The sequence below is a fragment of the Rissa tridactyla genome, chromosome 2, assembly GCF_028500815.1.
Source record: "Rissa tridactyla isolate bRisTri1 chromosome 2, bRisTri1.patW.cur.20221130, whole genome shotgun sequence".
Lineage (NCBI taxonomy): Eukaryota > Metazoa > Chordata > Aves > Charadriiformes > Laridae > Rissa > Rissa tridactyla.
In genome coordinates, this window is record NC_071467.1 from 3,131,890 (window position 1) to 3,146,981 (window position 15,092).

A 15,092-nucleotide genomic window follows, 5' to 3' on the forward strand; every position below is an offset into this window, starting at 1 on the left:
CTTTTTCTTTTCGCTTTGCTTTCCAGTCATGCTCATTATGGTCAGACCAGTAACAAGAATGGTTTAGATGTAATATCCCACTCCTCAATGTCTCACTCCGTGCAGTCTCAAAACCAATTTATTTTTCCATCATGCCTTCTCCTCCCCTCAGCATTGGCTTTTCCATGCTCAGAACAGACTACCTGCTCCCACGACACCTGAGATGTCTCCCATCTATTCAGAAGTGTTTCCCCAGATCCCCACTACTTGTGGGGAACATTTAAATGATACAGAGCAGCCAATGCATCTAAAATATACATCTTTTGGCATGGCAGCAGCAGCTAAAATTAGGCTGTAGTCTGAAAGTGTAGAAGGGAGAGAATCTCAGGCTAGTTATCTAGTTATTTTACAGCTTCTTGAGTCACCAACGTGGAAGCAAGCAGCCACTGGGCAACACAGAGTGATACATACACTGCAGTGGAAAGACACAAGTGCTAACAATAGCTCACATGCATGGAGCGTCTTTCACGATCCAGCTTCAAAAAGCATCAAGAAGACGTACAGCACATACTTGGAGTGCTTCATCCACCCCTGCAGTGATGCGGAAGAAAGGTCTGATGAGCAGACTCCCAAAACATCTGCGGGCTTTGGAGAAGGCCATTCCTGCTCAACAGAGCTCAAAAAAACCTGGCAGCAACACCAAAGCCTGAGTCAGCGAACTCTTGAGTAACTTTTGTCACCTGAATAGGTCCAGAAAAAGTCAATGAGATTGCCAAATGCTTTAAATAAATATGCTTTTAAATTAGTGGTTTCCAAAAACATCCTCATTTGTGAAGTCTGGTGATGTGTTAGGACTAGACCCCAAATCTGGATGTGAACCAGAGCTTAGTCAATATTCCTCAGTTATGTTTCATGTCTCGCCTCTTTCTTTGCCTTCTGTCACTGGTGTTCATAAACCACACAGTCTGATTTCAGATCTCAGCATCACTCTGGCAAAGAAATTATGTCAGTTTTTAGTGGGTGAAACTTGTTTCACAGAAGATGAAGCAAAGCAAGACACAACGCTACTGAATAACAGACATGGCTAGAAATCATCTGAAGTTTCTCTTCCTAGGTAGCTACTTTCCCCCACCCAAATTCATCATTCTTCATTCAGGAGAGGCAGCCAAACTATGCCGCAAACTATTCCAACACAAAGATGTTTGCTAGGTAATTACTGCTATTTAAATTATTCCGCATATACCATACAACATGAGTAGCAGCTATTAAAATGCAGAGATGACTTAATAAGTTACAGTTATCCAGATGTGTCATTCTTCTAATAAGATAAAAAAAAAAGTGTTGTTACAGTTCAGATTTGCCAGGTGTACAGTAAATAAGATTAGTATATTATATTTCAAAATGCCTGCAAGCGATATTGTCTCTGTTAGAATTAAGATAAATGACACCAATAAAATAAGCAGGTTAGGATATATTATTTTTTTAGGTGTTGAATCAAAAGTACATTAAAGTTGTTGATAGGCATATTAAAATCTATGTGAAAGGTAAAAAAAAAAAAAAAATCCCATTAAAATGAATGATTCAAGAGGCAAAATCCCAGTGACGGAGAATCGGACAGCTCTTTGAGGAAGGGGCAAAGAATTTCTAGTACCTGAGTTTCTGTTGAGGCTGCACAGCAAATATTTGCACGACAGGGAATTTAGCTGCTACTCAGCTACACCTTAACTGATCCACTGACAGACCTCAAGCAAAACAAACAAGACACCCAGGGTGTAACGGCATTTTAAGACTATCTTACAGCTCGTGCTGAGCAGTTATCTTTCTTGAGCAGTTATGAACGCAAGGAAAATACGAGATTGCTTCGGCTCCGAGCAGCTGAGACTGTAAAGCTGGTGAATAACCAGGTGAGCTGGGTTTATCCTGGTACAATGTGTTTCAATTCGTCTGAATGCAAGGTCGGGTTTTAACAAAGAATGGAAATTACAGACAGGGAAAGCGATTGCTACCTGCAAAACACATTCAGCCAGGCACGCAGAGTCCTGTTGAATAGCAGCAAAGATGGGTAGATGTAGTGCTTAGAGATATAGTTTAGTGATATTGTCAGAGTTAGGTTGATGGTTGGACTAGACGATCTGAAACGTCCCTTCCAACCTAGGCAATTCTATGATTCTATGAAATACAGTCTTGGATGTCTAACAGGGAAACCATGAGTGGGGATAGAGTTATTACTGCAGCCAGCTCTGAAATACTGTGCCTGATCCTGCTGTCCCCCACTGTAAAGAGGGCTGATGCACTGGAATGGGTTCAGAGTAGACTGAGAAGAGCAAGGCAGGACCCGAAAAGCTGGAGGGATCAAGGAACTTTAAGGAAAAGGGGAACTGGATAATCCATGTCCATGTGTTTCAAGCAAAGCACCCTGCACTCCTCTTTTGGATGAGATAAGAAGCTCTTCTCTTTTGGCAGCTCACTGTCAAATATTTTTTCTTACCTTGCCACACTTGCAGGTTAGACCTAAGTGTAGATGTGCATCTCCATTTTGAGGATGGTTTGGTAGAGGCATGGTAGGAGTCAGGTGAGTGTCTCCCATTCAACATGTGCACAGACATAAAAAGTGAGTATTCTTCCCCTTTCTCTGTGTGTTTGGTGCAGTCATGGATGTCAGGGCTGTGAATTTTTTATAGTTTTTTTTGGAAAGCCAGACTCTATCACGTTATGAGAAAGAGCAGGATTTCACAGCCTTTCATATACGGGATAACAACATCATTTCCCTTTAATGTGCACTGGTTCAGAAATAATAATAATAATAAAAGTTCTCTAACAGGGAGATTTTCACTGCGATTATTTTCTCAGACAAAATTGAGTTTCTGGAATTTCAATTATTTTCCTATCGGAAAAAAAAAAAAAAATTGCCCAAAATGTTCTATATTCTGCTGCAACACCATATGTGGCTTTCATTCAGGATTTTCAGGACTGTTTAGGTTCCCATCTTTTCCAAAGCTGGCAGACTGGGTTTCAGGCTCCTCACTGAGCTTCAGATATGCTTCAAAAAGATTTAAAGGGAATCCCTTCACACCTCTATCTAAACTGAGTGTGAGAGTTCCCATTCCACAGAAGACTGGAGTTTCATCCCATTTCAGAGCAGTATCTCTAAAAAGAAAACGGAGGGGATTTTTCCGTGGAATTCCCAGGGAGTTCCAGTTTTGAGCCAAATCTATAGATAGACGTAGTTTATTCCGTGCTCAGAAATAAACTGTGAATCTTTCTAGCTAGTACGGAGGATCCCTCAAGACAACAACTTCATACAGGAGTCCAAAACACACAGAAATAGATGGGCTGCTCCTCTCATCCTTGGCAGGGATCCCACCCTTAATTCAACAGTATTTACAGTGAACTGACCCTTTCTAAATTGCGGCCTCCTTGGGAGGGCAGAACAGCCTAGGCTGAAATAAAGGTGGATACATGCACATACTTTTGTACTGTTTTCAATACATTTCTTGGTTTAGTAAAAGATATTGCATCCACTTACAACTTATATCTTGCCTACAACATGGATAAGGGTACCCTAGTACTACTCGGTTACCCTAGAAGTACTATCACTCGAGTATGGAAAATAATGAATTTTAAATGGGGACTAAAAGATACAGAGAAGAAAGAAGCCAAACTGAACAGTGCCATCTACTTCCTAAACTTAGGCAAAAACCATCACACCCTCCAGTGGTGATTTAGTTTTGAAATTTGCTGCATCCACTTCAGACCTGAAGGAGAACTGGTGGGCACTAAAGCCTGAAATCCCAGGTGTGGCGATGGGCATTGCAAATGGAAGTCTTCTTTATTCTGGAGCCAATGGTTTTAGGCTTCAGTCCAAGTCCAGCCAAGAAACGGCAGTGAAGAGAAGCCCTTAAGGCAGAAGCCTAGTGAAAGGAACCATATATATGTTCTTATGCTCTTAAGCCTTTTCAATTACAAAGCACCACCAATGCACTAATGAACTGTTATGTTTGCTTCAAATCTCTAATGCCTCTACATAGAGAAATCTGTAGATGGTTGGAGCTGGCTTTCCAGACAGACAAACTACACAGTCGAGGGAACACAGCAGCTCTCTCTGCCTGTATTTGAAGGTGATGAGGGATAAGTGCACCTCTGCAAAGGGCCTAGCCCAGCACTGTGAGTGAGCGTTGAGGTCTGGCTTAGGGGAAATGGACTCAAGGGCAGATCGAGGGAGGTCATCCTCCCCCTCTGCCCTGCCCTGGTGAGGCCGCACCTGGAGTACTGTGTCCAGTTCTGGGCTCCCCAGTTCAAGAAGGACAGGGAACTGCTGGAGACGGTACAGCAAAGGGCTACAAAGAAGATTACGGGACTGGAACACCTCTCTTATGAAGAAAGACTGAGGGATTTGGGTCTTTTCAGTCTGGAAAAGAGAAGACTGAGGGGGGATCTTATCAATGCTTATAAATACTTAAAGGGTGGGTGTCAGGAGGATGGGACCAGGCTCTTTTCAGTGGTACCCAGCAACAGGACAAGAGGTAACAGGCACAAACTTGAACATAGGAAGTTCCACCTAAACATGAGGAGGAACTTCATTCCTCTGAGGGTGGCAGAGCACTGGAACAGACTGCCCAGAGAGGTGGTGGAGTCTCCAACTCTGGAGACATTCCAAACCCGCCTGGATGCGTTCCTGTGCAACCTGCTCTGGGTGCCCCTGCTCTGGCAAGTGGGTTGGACTAGATGATCTCCAGAGGCCCCTTCCAACCCCTGTCGTTCTGTGATTCTGTGACTCTGTGAAAGCACCATGCTGACGTGGCTCCATGCCTTCTCCTTGTTGGTTTGCATTCTGTGTGAGGCTATGCAGGTCTGCTTCTGGGTGTAAGCATGTCCTGGGACAGTTAAATTCCTCTGTTTCCTGGAGTCCCCAACACTAAAACCCAGCTCCCTGATGCTCTCTGTTGCTTAGTCCTTCTCTGAGGGGCCTCCCAGCCCATTCGTTGCCTCTTAGCAAGCTCGTTTGCATCTCTGCCTCAGGCAACAGCAACTTCTGCTTTTAGTTAAGCCTTGGTTATAGAATCATAGAATCATAGAATCATAGAATTGCTGAGGTTGGAAGGGACCTTTAAGATCATCAAGTCCAACCTTTAATCTACCCTGACAAAAGCCACTTCTAAACCATGTCCCTAAGTGCCCCATCTACCCTTTTTTTAAACACCTCCAGGGATGGTGAATCCACAGCCTCCCTGGGCAGCCTATTCCAAAGTTTAATAACCCTTTCAGTGAAAAAATATTTCCTAATATCCAATCTAAACCTCCCCTGACATAACTTGAACCCATTTCCTCTCGTCCTATCACTTGTCACCAGGGAGAAGAGGTCAGCCCCCATCTCTCTACAACCTCCTTTCAAGTAGTTGTAGAGGGTGATGAGGTCTCCCCTCAGCCTCCTCTTCTCCAAGCTAAACAACCCCAGCTCCCTCAGTTGTTCTTCATAAGGTTTGTCCTCCAGACCCCTCACCAGCTTTGTAGCCCTTCTCTGGACACCCTCCAACACCTCAATGTCCCTCTTGTAGCGAGGGGCCCAAAACTGAATGCAGTACTCGAGGTGGGGCCTCACCAGTGCCGAGTACAGGGGGATAATCACTTCCCTAGTCCGGCTCACCACACTATTCCTGATACAGGCTAGGATGCTGTTGGCCTTCTTGGCCACCTGGCCACACTGCTGGCTCATATTCAGCCGTCTGTCAACCAACACTCCCAGGTCCTTTTCTGCCGGGCTGCTTTCGAGCCACTCTGCCCCAACCCTGTAGCGTTGCCTGGGGTTGTTGTGACCCAAGTGCAGGACCCGGCGCTTGGCCTTGTTGAACCTCATACCGTTGGTCTCAGCCCATCGGTTCAGCCTGTCCAGATCCCTCTGCAGAGCCAACCTACCCTCAAGCAGATCAACACGCCTGCCCAGTTTAGTGTCATCTGCGAACTTACTGAGGGTGCATTCGATCCCTTCATCCAGATCATTGATAAAGATATTAAAGAGAACCGGTCCCAGCACCGAGCCCTGGGGGACACCACATGTGACCGGACACCAACTGGATTGAACTCCATTTACCACCACTCTCTGGGCACGGCCATCCAGACAGTTTTTTACCCAGCAAAAAGTACACCTGTCCAGGCCATGAGCAGCCAGTTTCTCCAGGAGAATGCTGTGGGAAACAGTGTCAAGTGCTTTGCAAAACTCCAAGTAGATAACATCCACAGCTTTTCCCTCATCCACTAAGTGGGTCACCTTATCATAGAAAGATATTAGGTTTGATAGGCATGACCTGCCCTTCACAAACCCATGCTGACTGGGCCTGATCATCCTGTTCTCCTGCATGTGCCGTGTAATGGCACTGAGGAGGATCTGTTCCATGACCTTCCCAGGCACCGAGGTCAGACTGACTGGCCTGTAGTTCCCCGGATCCTCCTTACGGCCCTTCTTGTGGATGGGTGTCACATTTGCTAACCTCCAGTCAGCTGGGATCTCCCCAGGACTGCTCGTAAATGATGCAAAGTGGCCTGGCGAGCACTTCCGCCAGCTCTTTCAATACCCTTGGGTGGATCCCATCCGGCCCCATAGATTTGTGCACCTCCAGGTGCTGAAGCAGGTCCCTCACCGTTTCCCTTTGGATTACAGGGGCTTCATTCTGCTCCCCATCCCTGTCTTCTAGCTCAGGGGGCTGGGTACTCAGGGAACAACTGGTCCTACTGCTGAAGACTGAGGCAAAGACTGCATTAAGTACCTCAGCCTTTTCCTCATCCTTGGTCACTTTGTTGCCGGCCCCATCTACTAGAGGACAGAGATAATCCTTAGTCCTCTTCTTATTGCTAATATATTTGTAGAAACTTTTTTTGTTGTCCTTGACAACAGAAGCCAGGTTTAGTTCTAGCTGGGCTTTGGCCCTCCTGATTTTTTCCCTACATAGCTTCACTCTTAAAAGCGCTGGAGGGTGTCCAGAGGAGAGCTACCAGGCTGGTGAGGGGTCTGGAGACCAGGGCATATGAGGAGAGGCTGGGGGAGCTGGGCATGTTTAGCTTGGAGAAGAGGAGGCTGAGGGGAGACCTCATTGCCCTCTACAACTCCCTGAAAGGAGGTTGGAGAGAGGTGGGGGTTGGCCTCTTCTGCCAGGTGAATAATGACAGGACCAGAGGAAATGGTCTGAAGCTGCAGCAGGGGAGGTTTAGATTAGATATTAGGAAGAATGACTTTACTGAAAGAGTGGTCAGGCACTGGAACAGCCTGCCCAGGGAGGTGGTTGAGTCACCATCCCTAGAGGTGTTTAAGAAACATCTAGATGTGGCACTTCAGGGCATGCTCTAGTGGCAGAGATTGTCGGTTGTTTGGTTGGACTCAATGATGATCTTAAGGGTCATTTCCAACCATGAAGATTCTGTGATTCTGTGATTCTGTGAGTAAGTTTCTTCGAAGAGGTGTTACAGGAAAACCAAGCAAATCAACTGGGGCTCAGTTCACCTCCGCAAGAACCCCACCTGGCTGCTTCTCCCTGCCTCATGATCCATATTAAACGTTGGAATAAAAAAATCATTCTTTGTTCCACACAGGCAGCAGGCTTGACTCATGTGGACGTGCCTGTTACGAGCGGCAGTGCCTGGATGGGATGCAGAAACACAAACAATCCCTCTCTACTGTATGATAATCAACAAAAATTATCTGCCTGAGGGAACCAGGAAACTCTGCCATGAATGCAGCAGTTAGAGACTGAGCCTATTTATTTAACAGGTGTCCCCTGAGCAGGGATGCCAGACTCTGTTTGCCAAATTTGCAGAGAGAGGAAGACAGCTTGAATAAATATGGGCAAGAGGGGAACAGTCCTGAAGCCATTTTCTTTGTGGTTAGTTTTTTTGTATTTTTTTTCACCAACTTTTTACTATAAAAAAGTTTATGTGAGTCTTTGGCTGCACATATTCAGAAAGAAGAAGCTGTGCGAATATCCAACTTCACTCCTCATAGTGGTGCAGGGCCCAGCTCAGCCACAATGTAAAGTTAGCACTGATGGATGGCTTCATGATTGGTTTGTTTGTTCAGATTAATTAAAATACAGTATGGGGTACGGTTTGGATGTGAACCCATCCCAGGCTGTTAGGGACCCAGAGCCAACAATGGTTGTGCCTAAACGATCTCCTTCCCCATTCCTGTGAGATGGAAATGTGCATCCAAATACAAGTTGCTGCATCTGGTGCTGCAGCATCAAGAAGTCTTGGGACAGATCAGATGTCACGGCATCAAGCATTGCAAGCACAGGTAGTCCTTGTTCCATTTTTGGTGTGTTTTCGCTCAGTCTGGAGGCAACGGATGGGTAGTAACAGAGAGGAACTGCTGTAGACATTTATGCCACCTCTCAAATGGAGGTCAACTTGAGGGACATGGTTCAGTAGTACCTTGGCAGTGCTAGGTTAATGGTTGGACTTGATGATCTTAACGATCTCTTCCAACCATAACGATTCTATGATTCTATGACAAAGCCAAGCAGCTCATAAACGTGTTTTGGTGATGCTCAGAAAGAGGAAGCCCAAGTGAATCCTGAACTTCATTCCAGGCAGGTCTGCTCAGGCAACTCTTTCCCCGTATATCCCCCGTTGCCTTGTAGTCATGCCAGAAAGCCAATGCAAGGCAGAAGAGTCAGCAGAGACACATCATGGAAAGGGAACTGCAGCAGCCCTGGCTAAAAGGACAATCCAAAGGAAGTGAGGAGAGCAAACAATCTGCTCATCTGGTGAACAATTCTCAGAGAACATCCCAACCAACCCCCCCCCGCCAAAAAAAAAAAATGTAAGCAGCAGGGAAAAGAACTTTCTCCAACCAAAGGTTTCTGCCTGAGAAAGAATGAATTTCCAGAGACTGTAGAAACTTTCACTGACTGCTCCTTACAAGCTGTAGTAAATATTTGCTGACTGCTCTGCTGGACTGAGAGATAATCTGATAAATAAACAAGATGACATCTAATTTCCAATTTTTTTCACTTCGGTTTAGTGTATAAGGAACTGGCCCTGCAATATTAGTTACATAAAGTACACGATTTCCAAGCTGATGCCAGCAGTCTCCCAGTCATTTCTTGCTGACCTCAGTCATGAACAGGGCTGACATTTACTTCTCGTATAGCCAGAGCAGATATCTGGCAGATGTTCATCTCCATAGTCAGACAGAGATGTGAAGGTCTTGCTCATGCCTTCTTCACCCAGCAGCGGCAAGCTGAATAGACAACAGTGTGAGCCAAAAGCTGGCCGAGGTATTGCTCAGTGGTAGCATCTGCATTGGATTTGCAGTGGTCATAACTGCATGACAGAGAGCAGCTCACCTGAGCCCTGCGCCACAATTTGTTTTGGCCCCATGTCACGCACAGCAAAGGGGAATCCAACGACATTTGCAAGGGTGCAGAGCTAAGTAAAAGCAGCTTTTGCCTTTTGGCTTTGCTGGTCCTGCTCTTCAGTGGCTGAATTGACCCATGCATCCATTCGTGCTGCTTCCCATGCTGTGCTGCCCTGAGCAACCTCTGCCATCACCTCTGTGGCAGAGCCTTCTCCTCTCTAAGCACCCACAACGGCTGCTCGTGGGTGACAACAAAACCTTTGCCCGTCCAAGATCAGCTCAGCTAACTCACACTGAAAAACCAGAAGCCAGGATCAGGAAACCATACACCATGCTCCTGCCAGCTGTGATTAAAGAAATAAGGATTAAATGATTCACGTCGCTCCCCCAATTCTATCCTGAAAATCCCAGCAAAGCCTGAATACTTCTTGAACCCTGCTGCAAGGAAGAGAAATTAAGATCTCTGTATACCTATAGACAGATAAAATTGCTGTGTGTTTCACAGACCTCGCTGAAATGACATTGCCAGTCACAATTCACAATCTAGTAAAAGGCTGTGTAATTAATTCAAGACACCCAAAGTGTTTTCACCCAAGTTATCAAGCCTACAGGAGAGGTTTAAGACTGCATTACAAATTCATAGGTCTAGGAGAGATCTCAAGCGGTTGCAACATTTATTTTCCTGTCACAAAGCAAGACAGAGTATTTCCGGGTTACTGTTGATGGATCTTTGTTAAAACTGTTTTTTCAAGGCCTCTCATGATGGAGATGTTGCAGGCAATTCATTCCAGTGTTTTTCAGTCCTGATCATTGGAAAATCTCTCACAATATCTCTCCCAATAACACAAATAGATGCTAGGCAGAGAATGGATTGAGAGCAGCTCTGAGGAGAAGGACTTGGGGGTGTTGGTGGATGAGAAGCTCAACATGAGCCGTCAATGTGCGCTGCCAGCCCAGAAAGCCAACCATGTCCTGGGCTGCATCAAAAGCAGCGTGGCCACCAGGGAGGGAGGTGATTCTGCCCCTCTGCTCCGCTCTGGTGAGACCCCACCTGCAGTACTGTGTCCAGCTCTTGGGCCCCCAAAATAAGAAGTACGTGGAGCTGTTGGAGCAGGTACAGAGGAGGCCACAAAGATGATCAGAGGGCTGGTGTCTCTCTGCTGTAAGGACAGGCTGAGAGAGTTGGGGTTGTTCATCTCTGAGAAGAGAAGGCTCCAGTGAGACCTTATAGCCCCTTCCAGTGTCTTAAGGGGGCCTACAAGAAAGATGGAGAGAGACCTTTTACAAGGGCATGTAGTGATAGGACAAGGGGTAATGGCTTCAATCTGGAAAAGAGTAGATTTAAATTAGATATCAGGAAGAAATTTTTCACTGTGAGGGTGGTGAGACACTGGAACAGGTTGCCCAGGGAAGCTGTGGCTGCCCCATCCCTGGAAGTGTTCAAGGCCAGGCTGGATGGGGCTTTGAGCAGACTGGTCTAGTGGGAGGTGTCCCTGCCCATGGCGGAGCGGTTGGAACTAGGTGATCTTTAAGACCTCTTCCAACTCAAACCATTCTGTGATTCTATGATTCTATGAATATCTAGCAACCGTCTCCCTCATAGAAGTTTAAACCCATTCTGTCTTTTCTTATACACTGGGAACGCAAGAAAGAGATTTCATCTCCGAGAAAACATTCCTTCATGGATTTGAATGGTGCTACAATATTCTGCTCAGTCCTCTTCCCTCTGAAGGAGATAACCATTTCATTATTTCCCACTGGTAGTTTTCCCCTCTTGGCTACTCTTGTGGTTCCTGATAGATATTCCTGAAGCAGGATAAGTCTTTCTGGAAATGGAGTGCCCCACTTTATATACTCTCCTCCAACCGAGGTTTTCCCAGGGGTGAGCAGAGCATTGCTGGCAGGTTACACAGCGTAGTATAGCCTTCCTCTTTTTCACAATAGCTTGATGTGTTGATTTGGAGGCAGGTTGTGATTCATTACACCTCCAGATCTGTTTGGGGTTTTTTTTTCTGAGAACTGATGTCTGATTGGTAATTCCCAGCCCTGGATCTGCATTAGTGAAATTAATTAGGAAATCACTGATGTTAAACTTCTTTAAGGTACTCTGTCTAAGGGCATGTTGGAAGGAACCCAGGCTATAGGGTGAGTGTAGGAACATTTAATTCCTTGCTATAAGTTTTCCAACATGGTCAGGACCTGAATCTACCTTACCCAGTCTCAGATTGACTGATAATAGGGGCTTTAGGGGAAAGTTTAAAAAAGAGAATATAAAGTGAATCTCATCTGTTTTGCTCTCCTACGCTCCAGCACTCAATGGTTTTGCTAGATTATTCTGGATTAGGTATTTAGTTTCTAGCCCTGAGCCTCTTCTCTAATGATTTTTCTAAACTCTTTCTGAAAAAAAGTTATATTTTTAACTCCCCTGACAAGTTCCATGATTTGTGTAAAGGAACTTCTTTATGTTTGTTTTAAACCTGCTGATCATTTCATTAGCGCCCCTGGGTTCTCATGGTATGAGAAATAATGAATAACCATTGCTTACTCACCCTTGCCATCCTCGTCATCACCTTGTAGGTGTCTACTGGTACACAGAATGGCTCTCTGCTGCAATGAGAAATCCTACTTAGCCGTTCCTCATATTAAAACTATTCCACGTCTCTGATCATCCTTCTTTTTACCTTTTCGAAGTCTACTACACCACATCCTTTTTTATATGGCATGAATGGAAGTACACACATAAATGGAAGTGTCTCAGATTTAGGTTCACTAGGGATTTATAGACTCAGTTTTAAAGTGAAACTCTGTTTTCTCTCTATTTCCTATTAAGTTCTAGGATTTGGCTCACATTTTTTGCTTGTATTGAGCACTTGCATGGCATATGAAAGCACTATCTGCAATGACTCCAAGGTCTCTTTCCTGAGGGGTCAGTGCTAATTTAGCGTGGATCATTGTGGATGCAGTTTTCAGCTTTTCACTTCCCTGGCTGTTATTTGGTGTTAGCTCAGGCTCAGAGCATTCATACGTGATGTTCTGAGTCACCAAACATCCTGGGTCCTCACCCAAAAAGATCTCATGCCCAGCTACAGCTTCCTAGTTTACTATTTGGGCTCAGACTTTCACTCAGTTGAAATGGTAGACATATGCTTGGGTATTTGTGTGCGCCCTTTTTTCTGCCATTACTTAAAGCTAAAACCCAGAGATGAGAGAAGATGAATCTTTCCACAGCTTATGCCACTTCAAGCCTGGTTAAAATCTGATCAATTGGGCTAATTTCACTGAGATGTGGAGCTTCTATTGCCACCTTCTGTGTTATGAAAGAGATGAGAGAAATCCCACAATCTACTACGTCTTCTAGACCAAAGGCCATTGCATACGACTGGGGAATGTGGAAGGAAAAAGCACAGCAAAGATTTCCATGACTCCGTGAATCATGAGTATGCTGGAGATCTGCTGTTCCTGCTTCAAATCAAAAGAGGAAAAAAACCCAAGATGTATTCCCTCAGTTCACTACAGTGTCAGTCATAGCCTGCAGAGGTGAGAAACTGTCTGTTAGGTAATATTATGTCACCTCTGAAAAGTTAGGAGGAAAGGGGAGCAAAGGAGAGTTCACATTTACCCAGCAGCTGCTCAGCCTCAGTCTGATGACTAGAATCACTAAGTCCTAGGCAATTCCGTAACTGCTCTTTTTCCTCGAAATTTTCCCTGTCCCACAAGGAATTTGAAACCAGATGGATACTTCTTTGCTTAGCATTCAAAGGGGACCAGCCTTGGAAACTTCACTGAGAGTTTCTTCCAAGCTCACAAGCGTAAGTCCTGGAGCACAAGGGCTGCACATCCCTGAAAGTTCATTAATGAACCTCATAGGAAGAAGCCCAATTAGTCCCACTCATGGGGATGTTTGTTCTCACAGGCACCTTGTCACTAGTGTTGAGACACAGTCCACCTCTCACCAACATGTCCAGGCCACGCTGTTAAGCATTACCAAGGAGCAGGCAAGGGCTACACTGAGATGGACACACAGGACCTCAACCTACCCATGGAACCATAAACCCCAAGTCTGTTCTGGATGCATTCAGGTGAGGTGACTGCTGAATGGTACGTCTCAACCAAGTTCTAGTTTTACAGCCTCATGCTGCTGCATCTTATTGTCTTAAAGCCAGTTCAGCCTGCATTATTACTTTCCCAACATAGCTTCTGCCAGCAATGGCAGGAGTTCCTCTCTCCATCCATCTCTGATTGCTATTCTGGACCTCCTTGGAGTGGAGAAGAGGAGCTGAACTCCATCCAGGGCTGTTCTCTGTACTTCTGGGCACTTTTGCATACCCAACATTGGGAAAACACACAGGAGAGTGTCTGACATTTCCAATACCCTTTGATTAGCTGTTGAGAATCCCACTGTAAGGACAAATCTCCGACCTAGCACATGGGGCCATAATGTCTTTGCTTTTTTATGGCCCTTTCTATACTTTTGCAATCAGCTTTTGGCTTCTAACTGGAAACAGATGGGGAAAAAAAGGGCCCTCACATATGTGTTCATATAGAAAAGAAAAATGAGTCCTGATAGAGCCAAGATCTCTCTCGTTCAACTGCATCCACAGTTTTTGAGCATGCTATGCCCACTTATGAGCATGATGTCCAGGCATGAGTTTTGAAATGCCAACACACAATGCACTGCAGCTAAGAGGATGCTCAGCATCTTTCCATGCTCTGGCTTTTTACAGATTGAGAATCTCAGATGGGACATGAATGACCTCATTTGCTTTTAGAAAGTGTGCCTTTCTAGCCAGGATCCCTGCTACTATGCAGAGACACAGGGAGGAGGTCTAGGGAAATAGCTGTATTGCTTAGGAACAGAAAGTCCTATGGCTCCAGCGAGAAGCCTAACAGGTGCCCTGGGCCAAAACAAAACCAGGGTCTAGAGCACAAGTCTTATGAGGAGCAGCTGAGGGAAGTGGGTTTGCTTAGCCTGGATAAAGGGAGGCTCAGGGGAGACCTTATTGCTCTCTACAACTGTATGAAAGGAGGGTGTATTGGAGGGGAAGTCGGTCTCCCAAGTAACAAGTGATAGGACAAGAGGAGAAGGCCTCAAGTTGCGCCAGGGGAAGTTTTGATTGTATATTAGGGAAAATTTCTCCAACTAAAGGGTTGTCAAGCATTGGAACAGGCTGCCCAGGGAAGTGGTTGAGTCACCATCCCTGGAGGTGTTTAAAAGATGTGTAGATGTGGTGCTGAGGGACATGGTTTAGTGCTGGACTTGGTATCATCAGGTTGAGGATTGGACTTGATGATCTCAAAGGCCCCTTGCAATCAAAACGATTCTGTGATTCTATGATTCTAACCTATAGACCTCCCTGGCTGGGAAAGAGCGGACAGACATTGCAGGATTATACTCTGGAAGCAGATCAGAGCTCAGTAGAGAGAGGGTGGCAGGAGTGTCCCAGAGAGACAGGAGGGGATAAATTATGCAGAAGTACCGTTGAGTACTTGAGACAGGAAACTGCTTATCGGGAGATTTAGCTCTCTTCCTAAATCTGTCATGGCAAGAGCTAGGGAACATTAATCAGTCAGGGCATTTATTCCTCCTGTGCCTCTGCTCCCCTGCCTGGCAAAGAGGGACGGCGCCAGTTTCGCAGGGACCTTCACTTGCTCACATTCCCCCCGATGAAATGGTCTATCAACAGGCTCAACATTATTCTGAGTGCCAACACTTCTCACGTCATGCTGGATCTGCTACCTTGAAATCTGTGGTGTGCCTATTTGCAGC